At 36.7% G+C, this 12,082-nt stretch overlaps 1 protein-coding gene and 1 non-coding gene across 6 annotated transcripts in view; both read right to left on the reverse strand.

The window, feature by feature from the left end:
• The window catches only part of IMMP2L (inner mitochondrial membrane peptidase subunit 2), a 474,976-nt gene that overhangs the window by 326,563 nt on the left and 136,331 nt on the right, over positions 1-12,082 (reverse strand). The window lies entirely within an intron of this gene.
• TRNAI-AAU (transfer RNA isoleucine (anticodon AAU)) lies at positions 31-104 on the reverse strand. Its single transcript has one exon. It is a non-coding gene; the product is annotated as a tRNA-Ile (tRNA).

The raw sequence follows: 12,082 nt of genomic DNA on the forward strand, positions 1-12,082 counted from the left end.
CCTGCACTTCTCTCTCCTCAAAACTATACATGGCCCGTACGGGGATCGAACCCGCGACCTTGGCGTTATTAGCACCACGCTCTAACCAACTGAGCTAACCGGCCTTGCTGCCTGCTGCCTCCTCTTCCTCTGCTACTCGTGTGTATCTTCCATTGACATTTTAAATATCACAAGTGTTTGGGCTGCTTGCGAGAAATTATTGAATGCTCTACTTGGGGTACTTCATAATGTACTTCATAGAGAAGCATTTGTCTTTTATATATCTGTAAGACATCACATGGTCCTTTGTATTACAGTATCAAAAAACATTCAGGAAATTATGCACATATTCACTGGAAGTATATATAAGATTTGAAGATGCAAAACATTTTAGAAGAATCTTTTAAGGACAAGAGACAGGTTAAACATTTCTAGATCTGAATACAAATGAACTTCAGAGGTATTTGATAAACATATCCCTACCTAGATCAAAAGTTTCCAGGGACACAACTTCTATTAAGACAGAAAAAATCCTGTTTCTAGTCACAGTGTTTCTATTTCAAACAATCAAAAGTTGTATTTCTATCCAAAGTTTGCAGATCAATATTACTGACACTGGCTATACATACAGACTATGTTCTCTGGCTAGACATACAGACTGGGGGCCAAGAGGCTGGAAAGCAGCCCCACAGAAAGGGACCTGGGGGTTCTGGTTGACAGCAAGCTGAATATGAGCCAGCAGCATGCTCCAGGAGCCAAAAGGGCCAACCGTACCCCGGGGTGCATCAAGCACAGCATTGCTAGATGGTTGAGGGAAGTGTTTGTACCACTCTACTTTGCACTGGTGAGGCCTCACCACGAGTACTGTGTGCAGTTTTGGACACCACAGTATAAAAAAGACATAAAGCTACTAGAGGGTTTCCAAAGGAGGACTACAAAGATGGTGCAGGGTCTAGAGGGGAAGATGTATGAGGAGCAGCTGAGGTCCCTTGGTTTGTTCAGCCCAGAGCAAAGGAGGCTGAGGGGAGGCCTCATGGCGGCCTGCAGCTCCCTCACGGGGGGAGCAGAGGGGCAGGTGCTGAGCTCTGCTCTCTGGGGACAGCACTGAGCCTGCTGGAGTTCAGGAAGTGTTCTGACAATGTTCTCAGACATAGAGTTTGATTTTGGAGTGGTCCTGTGCTGACCCAGAGGTTAGATTTGATGGTCCTTGTGAGTCCCTTCCAACCTGGAATATTCTGTGACACCACAAAACTTAAAACAGTGCAAGTAACAACAGAGCAACTGATGTCAGAAAAGATGAGGAAGAACCTAACCATCAATTTAAGTAACACTATGAAAGATGGTTTGACTTAATACTTCCTTGTTTCTCCAATAATGCAAAATCCTTTGACTGTGTGATTATGAAATACTGTGAGAAGTGATGTGTGAAATGGGATTTCCTAGACATATCATAGAGTGATACGCAATATATGTTAGCTGTAGGGAAAATATCAATAGATGTGACAGGACAGTTTAAACTGAGCAATGTATTTGCCAAAGATGTGTACAGTTGCCTTTGGTTTAAATATATATGTCTACTTAATAATATGAGACTCACTGGAGGACTTTTGGTCAAGGAATGAAAATCAGAGTTGTCATATAATCAAATTATAGAATATAATTGACATGAGCACAGGAGAAATGAAACTTTACTAAATTAGAACTAAAAATAAAATTAAAACATTAGCAATTATTGATGACCATTGCCCCATTACAATGCATTTACTGAACCATCAAAGGAACATGAAAAAGAGTTGATAAATTCAAAATATTTTGGATACATCATAAATACCAAGGAAAGATGTAAGTTTGAATGCTGCACGCTGTTCCAAGCAGGAGGCTGGATGATACTATATATATTCTTTAAATGTTTCTGTATAAAGGTTTGCAAAGCTCACTAGCTGTGAGCTCACGTTGGGAAACTATTAGCTTGCTTTGAAGCTGACTGTTCTTCTGAGTAACTTCTAATTTTGAAGATGGGTTTTAAAAGCTCATTGATAGGGTGGAAGCTTTCAGAATCAAGATCCCTGTAGATATCTCAGCACATAAGGAGAATGGTTATTTCTGAATATTATTGTAATCTTACTTTACAAAATATACTCTAAAAAAGAACTCAATCTTAAGAAAAACTGAGGAAAATGGGAGTGCTCAGAGGTTATCTTCTTTGGCCTCAGGAAAGGTAAATAAGGTAAGGTATTTTGAGACTGTATTTGCTTGTATATGTGACATCTACCTCAATGGTAGAAAATGAAGAGCCATTCTGAGTGGCATTAGCTGTAACTATGTAGGTATATGATATCAAAAAGTCACATGCAAATGTCATGATCTCCAATAAGCAGGAATATACTCATTTAGTAGCGTGGAAGATTCAGCCAATAAAATAATTTGTACTATCAGAAGAACAGAAATATTGCCTGAATAATGTACAGAAAATAGTAAGACCCTTGATGAAGCAATTGACATAGCATTTTACCTCCAGTAATGCAAGATAATCACTTTACCTGTGTTGCAGTTTAACCCAGCCAGCAGCTCAGCACCACACAGCCATTTGCTCACCCTCCCCCCCCAGTGGGATAGGGGAGGGAATGGGAAAAAGAGTGAAAGTTTGTGGATTGAAATAAAAACAGTTTAACAGGACAGGAAAATAAATAAATAAATAAATAAATAATAATGATAATAGTACTAATACTGACAATGTGTAAAAAACAAGTGATGCACAATGCAAATGCTCACCATCTGCTGACCAGCTCATCCCTGAGCAGTCCACCCCGCACCCTGGCCAGCCACCCCCTATTAATTGCTCAGTATGATGCCATAATGGTATGGGATACCCCTTTGGCCAGTTTGGGTCAGCTGTCCTGGGTCTGTCCCCTCTCAGCTTCTGCTGCACCCTCAGCCTGCCCACTAGCAGGACAGAGTGAGAAGCTGAAAAGTCCTTGGCTTAGTGTAAGCACTGCTCTACAATGATTAAAACATCATCATGTTATCAACATTATTCTCATCCTAAATCCAAAACACAGCACCCTACCAGGAAGAAAATTAACTCTATCCTAGCTGAAACCAGGACAACCTGATAGTGTATTTTTGTGCTTCTATCTCCCCACCTATGCTCTAACCAAACACATTAACTTTCAACTTCATCAAGAAAATATTACACATTTGAATTTTTTTTAACTTACTATGTATTAGTGCATGAATTTCAAAGGGATCAGTACTTCTGTCTCTCTTGGTGAACACTAAAAATGTAGATGCTCAAGAGACTCCTATCAGGAATGACAGTTCTTTGAAGATCTGCTACAAACAGCCTTTCTACATGTCCTCTTATACTCCTTTTCTTCTTCCTTCCCCCTCCCAAGACTTCCTTTCATCTTACATTGCCTATAAATTAGGGATGATCTTTATTTATTTATTTAATATACTAAGCATCACAATTAGGTTGTTTATGAAACCAACTTCCATGGGAAAATATAAGACCCATAAGTGTTCTTCTGTCACTAACTTGCCCATATTCTTTATCAGACACCATAAATTTCCCCAGTAGTCATGTTCTTGAAAGCGTGAGAGCAGTGAAGGCTTCTTGACAGCCATTTTAGAATCAAACTATAAAGCAATACACCTAAACACGATAGGAAGCAAGAGGCAAGAAATGTACTCACTTTAGTGGTTAGTGTATGGTTTATCTACTCCACATGTATACCAAAAAAAGGGGCTTACCCACTTCTAGTTTTGTGTATGGTTCAACTGTCATGGGCAACTCTTTGCAGTACTGTTCTGTTGAAAGTTACTTCAGTTTTAGTTTTATCGGCTAAACTATGGCAATTACTTATGCATGTCTCATCTTTCCTGAGTTGCAGAGTAGAAAAAAAAAATTGGATGCAGCCTGGGTTATTTTTGCCAAAATAGATCAAAACCTAACAGATTCTTAAAATAAAATTAGCTGGTAACTTCTTTGTGAAGCTGTAAATTTGGCATCTTTGGAAAAGTACAGCAAATACTGCTAAGGGCATTCAGTTGACTAAGCTGGTAAGCATATGCAGGGTTGCTTTGCATTTCTCCGGCCATAATATTATTGATGCCACATAGTTAAAGTACAAAGTCATCACAATTCAAGTTTGCAGTAGCAAGTATCTTCAAAATGTAACTCCAGCAAGCAATCTATTGCCTCTCCATTACACTCACAAGTAATTCTAAATGTACCCACTAAAACCCAGTTGTAAATCTAGTTATGACCTGAGATTTCTAAAATATTTTAATTTCAGTGCTAGTGCATATAGTACATAGTGATAGTTTATTGTTTTTCAATCATTACTGTTGGATTACAACAAGAAAATTATATCTGAGGAAGTGGTGCTGACATCCCTACATATTCCTAGTGTATTCACACCTTTTCAGGAACAACATTAAAACAACTCCATTAAAAGTCTAAAAACTGATAATGAGGGAAAAGCAGGTAGGATCACGCATACATCAACAACAGAAAGTGAATTTAACGATGAACATCTTGTATTCTTCAAAATACAGTTTTGTACAGTATTGCATTACCAAGGCATGTTTACAGTCACATGCACAGAAATCAAGGACTTACAAGGTTTATCTTGAAACAAAGAATAACAAAGTTGCATACCATTTTGCTGTTACTTAATGCAGTTTTATCCATATCAGGACACTGTTTCAAAAAAAAAAAATAATCTATTTTGTAGCACGTAGGAACAATGTATATTGTTTGGAAATTTTCTACTATACACACTGATTTTCACACATACTATCACCAAGGTCCTCTCAATGTTTCAGCCTTAGATGTCTTCTTCTTAAAATTTGCAGGATTTGAACTCCCTGGTGCTTGATTTTGAAAAAGTTTTATAGAGTATGACTGACTTAGTATGTTTTCCTTCAGTTACCATGAAGTTATATATTATTTGCTTCCCACAACATCAATCAAATTTATGTTTTGAAGTCAACAAAGACAATTTTCACTTCTGCTGCTAACTTGTCCTTTTGCCTGAGATCTACGTCAGAAGCATAAAAGGGTTTCCAAAATGCCCTTTTGTCAGAGCTCTGGATGTATTCTCCCCAGGAGTGTACATTTCCTCCCATTATTTCCTTCCTCTGGAGTCCTTCTGTTCTGCTTTTCATCTGTGTTTATCTAGCTCAAAACAGCCTTTCACTTCACTTGTCACTTATTCTTGACCAGGAGTCTTTGCTCTTTGGCTGCATTTATGACACACCTAATTCCTTATCCTTTGCACTTGTTTTTTTCTTGGCATCTCAAATGTCCCAAGAGACTCTGTTTCAAGCCATAAACTATGCAGACTGTAGTCAGTCTTTAGACCACTAATCCCAATATTCTTTTTTGTTTGGTAGCCCTCATATTTATACAGCTGACACAACATGATAGAAAAGTTAAAAGAATATTCACAGATAAAATTTCAGTTAAATACAAATTTACAGTGTGCGGTATCTTTCAGAGACCCTAACTTAACAAACCAGAGCTTTAACAAACAAACAGGAAAAAATCACCCTTAGCCCAGTAAGGATTTTAGCAGTATTTCTTGATATTCAAAGCACAGCAAAAATAAACAGATCTGGAGTAATTTACACTGATAGGACTGAATATCGTTGCTTGTCAGATTTTTATCTCCTGTCTCTTTTTAGTTATCTTAAACTATAAAGCTATCTTTTCTTGTGAGATTATTACCTCAGATCAGTAATGAGTATTTTTAACTTGAAATGATATTTAACAAAGATTTTTTTTCCTACAAGTTAATTCTAAATCTTTCATCCTTGGTTCATATTTAGAATGAACTGCATATACAGATGAAATGTATTGCAAGACAGTATTAAGCAGGATGCTGTTGAATAAGTACATTGCTGAACTTCGTGATAGGCTGCTTTAATGTCTTTTCAGGTTACAGCACTTAAAAGGCTTATAATACTCAACTACAGGATATGAAATATTCCTTTTGGAAAGCACAACTTAAAAGACTTTTAATCATTTGATTTTCTTCTTGATACATATTCTTTTTTAACTACTCTTACTAATTGTCTCTCCTATGCAGTTTGAGGATGGCAAAATATAGCAAAAACTACATGAAAAAGCTACTTCACAGATGACAAAATTCTTTGAAGCAACTGCTACAGAAGCAGCTTATTGTTGTATGCAAAGTAAAACAAATCTGTCTTCATGGAGGACTGTCAGAATACACAATAACTTACTGATTAGATAGCTGACGACTCTAACATATTGACATTTTGTAGCAACCACATAAATCACATTGTGCTCATCTAGAAATTGGCTAGTTCTGTATCAATGAAGACTTTTCATCTCATCTGGTGTTTTATAAATTGGTTGTGGATTCTTCAAATCAGAAGATACATCTTCCATTCAAAGAAAAGTAAAAATAATCTGAGGCATTTTTTCAGTAGTTTTGTAAAAGACATATGCTCTAATTATTACAAATACATGAAAGTTTAAAATCATTTAATGCATCTACCTCTCTTAAAACCACCTATTTCTTACACAATTCTTCCCTGTACAGCTCCTCTTGAGCTCAAGAACTGACAAAGGTAGTTTTAGTGTGACAAAATGGCTTCACTATGGCCACGACTGTAGCTGCACATTGTTAGAAACCCTTCCGCACAGACAGCCCAGGAGCCAGAAGGCATCAGGTAATACGGAGAGTGCTGAATACTAAAACATCCCTATGGCTCTGATAACAGCTCCTCTGAGAAACTTGTCAATTACCTCAAATACATTCACTTCAGCACTCCTGGCCCAAGACAACACATAGTACTGCTGCTCCTCTGATGACCACAACACTATTAGCACACACTGCTTAAGCCAAGAGGAGGTGAAGTTCTCTAGAATGGAAAGGAAATGGAGCAGACATGCTCCAGACACTCTTCATTAAGCCAGCCGCTAGTTAGGAGTATGCTTGACACCTCTTGGATAAATGTAGGAAATACTCTCTGGCAAACACATCCCAATGCATCTCTGAGAGGATGCTGTGCTACCACCTAAAAGTGAAAGTTAGTCACTTCCTTTACAGCTTCGAGGGGAAAATATGCATAATGCACTTGATTTAGCTTTCTTCTTGATCCCCTGAATCATCAGCATTTGGTACTTAAATAGTAATTAATGAAACAAATGCTAACAATAACACTAAGCTTCATCCTTCCAGCAAAGCTGTGAGAGAGATTTTTCTTTTTAATTTTCTTACAAGACATTAAGATAGCCTATTAGTAGACAAACACACAGAGTTTATTCCAAAGGGTAAAATAAGTGTGTAATGATGAGAAGGAAAAGAGAAGAATGCACAGATGATAAAGACAAAATTGATTGGAAAATATATTTTAAAAATAAGTTATTGAAATATATAGTGCTCTGCATTTTCTTGGAACTCGTTTGCAATTAGCTAATGTACCCCCAAAATAAAAATCAAAGACAAAACCAATTTAGGATGGGAAATTGCCTAAGAAATTGATCGAGAGTCCTTCAAGTGGAAAAAAATACTAGAAGATTGGCAAATAAGTAGTATTTCTCCAAGAATTTGAATGTCCAAATCTTCAAAGAGAAAAAAAAAATCATCTTTCAATGATAAAACACTTGCACTTTGAACTTCCAGTACAATTCTGTTTTCATATGCCAAAATTGGGGCAACAATTCATTTTTTGTTCATTCAAGAAGAAGACTGCATGTAAACATAAAACATTGTCCATTTGAAAGAATTCCAAACATATATTTTAAAATTCTGAGTCCAAATACAAGGAGAAATGCATTGATTCAGAATATTTTCTTCTACTCAGCATCTGATGAAAATAACGAAAGGCCTGCACCATAAATGGGATATAGAGTTCACAGACTGCTGAAGGGTATCAAGGATGAGAACAAAGATAATGTAAAATACTGAAACCTGTGAACAGATCTAGTGGAAATCTGTGTTCAGAAAGGCCTAAGAAAATGCAAACTGCCAGTCACAAACCTTAAGTGTTCAATAAAAGGAACTAAATAAAGAGCAAAAAGCGATAGAGTACACTAGAAAATTGTGCCATGAATCAAGAATATGGCTGAACATGTCAAACATAGCACTAAATCTGTATAGATGAGCAAAGAAAGGAAAGGCTGGACCATGTCAAAAAAAGAGCTTCACATTTACAGAGACAAAACAGTGATTATGAAAGTTTTTTGGGATACAGTGATTATCCGTTACGCTCTTGTTCTTTAATTCCGAAGTAATTCTTTCTGGTTGGCAAGTCCCCAGAATAGCATTCTTTAGATTTATGAAATGATTTATTGACTAACATCACATGTTTATCTACATTTCTGCCTATGTTTTAAGTAGTCTTTCATTTGTACTAAATCTTTGCTCTTAACGGTTATATATATTTTTTTTCAGGTAATAGATGCAGAAGCTAACTTAGTGGAGACCTAAGCCCATTAACTCTAAAGCCACTAGAGACGTTTTCAGGGACTAAATAAAGGTTTAAAAACCCTGCTCCTGATTTCATGAACATGATCTAACACATCAAACCAATACCCACTGAGATGTGTTGTTTTTTTCAGTGAACAAAGTAAAAGGAACTTGTTTGCTGTAATAGCTATTAAATTATTTTTAAGTAAAAATTAATGAAAAAGGCATGTCGTTCTGCAAAACAGACTGATTTAGGTCACGTATAAATTACACGTTGCCACTTTCACAGCATCTCACAAAACACGATAATGCGAATTTAAATAACCCAGTGCATTTATTTGCACAGTCACCCATTTTGTTATTGTTTATAGCAACCTGATTTGACTCACAGTAATTCAAGCAGCACAGATTTCAAATTACACAGAAATATTCAGTTTTAATACTCTCACATTCTTTTGCCCAGCAAAAGCTTGCTCTTTGGGGATTTTACTGAAGCAATTCTGAAGTTATTCTACAAGGCAAATTCTTTAAAGTTTTTTATCTCCTTTTCACCCCACTGATCTACTTCTTCCTGAATTAAAAACACATTATGTCTTTGTTTATACCAGTTCATGCATTGCCATAAAACGCTAAATGAGTACAGTGAGAACAAAATGCACATGTACTCATTTTTTTCCAGATTATTTTCCTGCTCATCAAACCACACTTAACCCCCATTTTTCTAACTAACACTTTAAAAATGCTCTGCATTTTTAGAAGAATGCAGATAAATGGATTGCTTCAGTGGTAAAATGCATCAAATCCAAACAAACCGAACAGATAGCCTCATTTAAAAATCAGAAAACAGAAGCTACTATTCAGCTGGTTTACTCTGCACTTTGGAGGCAGGATTACATAGAGTTTTACTGTAAAAATAAAAATGGAAAAGGAAATCACTACATCACTAAAACTCTACTTTCTTAAAAATCCCTTAATTGCTAAAATGACTCTTCATGAGCCTAAATATAAATAAATAAGAAATAAATAAATAAAATAAAATAGAGAAGGACAGGAAAATAAATTCAATTATTCTTCCAGTGAATCTGCATGATGGTTGTTTCCTTGTTGTTTCTTCTGCCAGTTTAAAAGCTTTGAAATCTGTGTGGCCTACTTTCATTGCCACTTCAGGCAGGATTCATGTCATGTACTTTGGCCATGTCCGTATCTCAGTTAGTCCCTTTGTGCTTTCTTTATACTGAACAAAGAGAAAACGGTCACTTTTAGGACTTAAATAGTGTAAATTATTTTAGATTCCAGTTTCATCTGGAAGTGCCCATTCCTTTCCACTGACTGTAAAAGAAGTCAAAACAACAAGCTTCACTTTAGACACCTCAATTTGGCCAAACAAATCCCAGGCATCCAGTCCTTCCAGATGCCCATCTATTTTATTCTTGTGTAACAAAACCACGTTTACTGACAGAGTTGCACGGAGCTGGTCAGAGCAGTAACACACTTCCAAACGCTGTACAGGATGGAAATAGTCCAACAGTGGCATGGTTTGCTTTGTCCTGCCTCTAGGTTGTGGTTTCTGCTGTTACATCATACAGACTGACTTCCAACACAATTTGGATAGACCCAGGGCTAGTGCTTTCATCTCCTTATTCTGTTTCCAGAATTTGATTAAAAGCTGGTGTGTTATTGATTTGATGCCTTTTTGACACCCTCTTTAAAAGGCAACCTGTTTTATTTCCCTTTTGATTTGTTCTACCCTCTGAGCTATCCTGCTTAGGTTAGACAATCCACAAAAGCAGCAACGTCACTCTTCTGTGCCTGTTAGCTTTTCTTACAGCCCCACAGTTCAAAACCTTTCTTGCAATCTTCTTGATTTTAAGTCCCAACAGCTTGGTTTGTGTGTGATTTAAATGAGGTCCCCCTTTCTCTTACATATGTGCCCTTTATTTGGGACAGTCCTTCACAAAATGTTTCCTTCAAAAAATGTTAAAAACCTGGGGTTTATGAGTTTAAACACTGGGTTCATGAGTAGAGTTAACAGCCAAAACCAATATATCTATATTTCTTTCCTAATCTCTAACCTTTTTTTTTTTTTTTTTTTTTGGATGGGCTGCTTTTGGACTCATTTACAATAAAATAATTATTTAATTCCCAAGGCAGCATTTTCTAATCCCTTTGCAGGACATAGAAGGTTATGTACTACCCCTCAGAGACTGTAAGACTGTTACTAACAAGCATTTCAAATTAAAATTGCTGTTATTTTGCAATTAATAAACTGAAATAAATTACCAATACAGCTAATTCCCAGAAACCAGAGATGAGGATGTTCGAGCACACTGCAACACTTGTTTTCTGAACATTTCTTTGGTAACACTGGATTCAAAGACCAGCTTTAAAACAAACAAATATTTCTTCCAAGAGCCAGGAACAAAAACAGAATAGCTTTTTTTTTTTTTTTTTTTTGCCTAATTCCCAACAGAGACAGTACAGCTATAATTGTTTAAAGTATTAATGCTTCACAGAGATTAAAGACACCACCTTCTCTCCATCAGTATGTAAAGCACTTGCACACTATCATTTGCAGCTTTGTCTGCTTGACATCTCTTAGTTTCAGACACCAAAAACACAAAACCAAGGGACAAAATCTTTGTTTGCACTGATATTCTAAGCTTGGGGTGCATCAGAAATAAACCTGGCATTCTTCCAGTTTATTTCAATCTGATTACACTAGGGAAAATGTGATTGGTTTTTAGCATCCTAATAATTCTCAGAAGAATTAAAAAAAAAAAAATCTCTCTCTTCTGGTAATAAAAGTCACTATGCAAGGTCAAAAAATATTGCTGACCGCATATGGAAACACTGTAAGAAGGTTCACAAAGACAGTGACCTTGATGATATTTTTCATTTTCCTGCTTTAAGAAATCTCTTTGGAGGATCAGACCGTAAGTATTTAGAATAGCTCTACCTGCACACTAAAATATATGTAATGCATTGACTCCAGCCAAGCTGTGTGGAGCAAGCGATCTGTTACTTTCTTTCTACAAGTACACCATTGCATTTCTAGCCTAACTTATATACTTCAAGTCCAGTGTTAGACCTTTTCTAAGTATAAAGTGTCAATAAGCAACAGGGGGTGGACTGTATTATTTTCTTCCTAAGTTGTTTCTGGAGAGAAGCTATAGATTTCCTGGAAAGAAAGCTCAGCTTCACTGTAGGAAGACCCAACACTACAAACCCGGAACATACATAAGCTTTGCAAACAGAAGTGAGCCTAAGAGAATGACTGTGATGACTTATTCACGATAGCATGGTTTAGGAAGCTTTAACCATCATTATTACCCATTGCTAATCCTTTTATTTATACATTGTCCATTGGCTGTCATGGGAAGAAGTGTGTATCCAGGGCTTCCTATGCTCACCTCAGAGGCTGTGATCCCTTCTTGAGAAGCTAATGCATGTTACACCTGATTTTTTCTCTGGAACTGGCAGAGATCCTTCAGAAACCTGTGGTACATCCAAAAGCTTTCAAGAATCATCACACTGTTTCTTTTTCTCCAAAGAACAGAGACTGGTCCATGGCCACACAGTCCTAGTAAATACCTTCTAGAAAGGAAGCCTTTGGTCCCTTAACCCCGCACTGCTGGAGAGGGCAGTATTTTGAGAAA

The sequence above is a fragment of the Anas acuta genome, chromosome 1, assembly GCF_963932015.1.
Source record: "Anas acuta chromosome 1, bAnaAcu1.1, whole genome shotgun sequence".
NCBI classification, from domain to species: Eukaryota; Metazoa; Chordata; class Aves; order Anseriformes; family Anatidae; genus Anas; species Anas acuta.